Source organism: Nannospalax galili, unplaced genomic scaffold (assembly GCF_000622305.1).
Source record: "Nannospalax galili isolate Female #2095 unplaced genomic scaffold, S.galili_v1.0 scaffold302, whole genome shotgun sequence".
NCBI classification, from domain to species: domain Eukaryota; kingdom Metazoa; phylum Chordata; class Mammalia; order Rodentia; family Spalacidae; genus Nannospalax; species Nannospalax galili.
This window is the reverse complement of record NW_008350120.1, coordinates 271918-274695: the sequence shown is the minus strand read 5'-3', so window position 1 is coordinate 274695 and position 2778 is coordinate 271918.

The window sequence follows — 2778 nt, the reverse complement described above, 5'->3', positions numbered from 1 at the left end:
CTTTGATGTTTCTGGGCCCTGCAGAAATGCCTTCCTCATGCCATTTCATTACAGAGGAACTTCCCTGCACCTGTCAGTGATGCTAGAACGCTCTGTCTGACTGTGGAGTCCCACTCAAGGGTCCCTTTATCCTCTGGTTGCATTCCTCCACGTGCTGAGTAGCACTACTGAACTACTGGGATACCCCACTGCTGCCCAGAAATTGATGTGCATACCAGGCTTTATACTTGGCATACAGTCTGAGCACAAAGGCATGGAATGTCATATATCAGCTACCCTCGCGTTAGGGCGTTTTCCCCCCCCCCCCCCCCCCCCCGTCCCACGAGCTCTCCTTGCTCCTCGCTCCCTCCCTTTCAATCTCTGCTAACCACTGAACTTTCACTGTATTTCCAGAGGCCAGGCTGGGCTTCTACAGCAGGCAGTGTACGTTTCTGTTGCCTTTGTCTTTCATGGCTGGTCTCCAGTTGTTTTAATGCTTATACTCAAAGAGAGCCGTCCAGTGACTCCATTTTGTTCTAGCTGACTTCAATCTGTGCTTCGCCCAACTATGTCCCCCCCCCATCTCTCCTGTTGACCACATCCTGCTGGGTAGGACATGCTCATCCAGCTGCACCTGCAGCTCTAGGAGGTCTTTTATTTCTGCAGTCCTGAGAAACTTGTTTCGCCAAACTGAAACTTTGTTACCTGACCTTCCCCTGATAAGATGTAATTGTGAGTTTTGATCTTGTAAACCCTACCCTGCCTCTCTTCAGGGCTGAGAGTTCTTTTGGGTGTGAGCCTGCTTTTGACCACTGGCAATAAAGGACTCTTAATTCAACCGTCCCTGTGTAGCATTCCCCTGTGACTCATGTTGGGTATAACAAAATGCCTTTCTGCTTTGTCCTAAAGGAGATGTGGAAGAGAGGTATATAATCCTATCTTCTGAAGTAATGTGGGCAGCAGAGAGGGTGTGTGTGAGGGGTTGGGGGTCACAATGGCAGTGGAGCCATAGAGGGCAAGGGAGAACTTGGCAGCTAGTGACCCTCCCTGTTGCAGGTCAGAGGCAGGCTCATTCTCTAGAATCCATGTCCTTGTGGGGGCCCTCTGTCATCCCAGAGTTCCCTGGAGGGTTTTCTTGCCATGTGTTCTGGGCTCTCATACTTCCTGGCTTCTGTGTTTTCCTCTCTTCTATCCTATGGGCTCTCTTCTAGGTCTTAACCCTTCCCTGCCAGCCTCATCTGTGTCCCATCAGAACACGCTATGAGTTCTGCTCTCACTCAACAAGTTCCTTCGTGCATACACAGCACGATTAGACAGCTGAGAAAGAACAATGAATAAAGTGAGGGGCAGCTTTCTCTCCTCAAACTACACTGAACAAGGTAGGTGTGGAAAGATTCACACGCACGCACACACGCGCGCACACACACGCGCACGCACGCACACACGTGTGCACACGGCACAATGTCCACAGGAGCCATTTGTCAGTTTTTTCTAATTCACTCTCTTTTGAGCGCCCCTAAAATGTTTATCTAATCCAATCACAGCCTGCCTTTCTTTGTGGAAGAGGAAGATGTGATCTATTTTATTGAACCCTTGGCTGCCCCTAGGCTTTCATGGCTGTCTCTCCTGCTCCTGGCTCTTTGCCCTGGCTCTGAGACTTGGCATGGGAGACAGAGGTGTGTAGTCTGGGAGCCATAGTGCTGGAGGAACAGTGTGAGGTTCCCCATCTATTTGCCTTTCTGCTTTTCTCTGTCCATAGGCTCAGGCGAGGGAATGCCACACCCATTTATCTATTTATTTATTTTATGTGTATGAGTGTATTGCCTACATGTATGTGAGTGCACCCATGTCATGCAATGCTGCAAAGGTCAGAAGAGGGCTTCGGGTTCCCCTGGAACTGGAGTTAAGGACGGTTTGTAGCCGCCATGTGGATGCTGGGACTCGAACCCGGGTCCTCTGCAAGAGCAACCAGTGCTCTTAGCCACTGAGCCATCTCTCCAGCCCCTCTTTGGGTAACTTCTTGCTCTGGAACTCTTTATTCTTTTTCTTTCCATCATTCTTTTTGAGGGATGTAGTATATGTGTGGATATGTTTCCTTGTGTGTGTGTGCATATGCGTGTCCTGGTGCTCATGCATATGTGTGTGTGTGTGTGTGTGTGTGTGTATACGTGTGTGTGGAAGGCAGAGGTGGACATTGTATGTTTTTCTCCATCTTATGTTTTTGAGACAGGGTCTCTTACTGAACCTCACTGAGCACTCCTGCTAGATTGGCTGGCTAGGGAGCTGTAGGGATGTATGTCTTGACCCTCTGACACCAGTACTGGGGTTATAGACATGTGCTGCTGTGATCAAGCTTATCTGGGTGCTGGGGATCTGAACTCAGGTTCTCATGTTTGCATGACAAGCACGTTACAGACTGAGAGATCATGCCAGCCCCAGCTCTGGATGGAGTTCTTCTGGGCTGTGCTCCTAATGGAGACACAAGAGGAAAGTCCATTGCCTTGTCCTTTCCAGCTTTTTGAGGCACCTCTGTGCCTTCCATCTTCCATTCCTACAAAAGGGTCTTTAGTCTCCCCTATTCTGAAACAAGCATAGCATCCCATTCGAGTTATTAGTGTCCTTTTCTTTTCCTCCTAGATATCTCCTCAGGGTGTTTCCTGTAGTGCACAGTCTGTTTCCTTCACATACTTTATCCCCTGGGACCACAGTGCAGCTATGCCTTAGTTTATGGAACTGCTCTTCCCCGCAGATGGAGAGTTGATTGCCTCTATGTTTTCATTGCTACAGACCACAATGAAT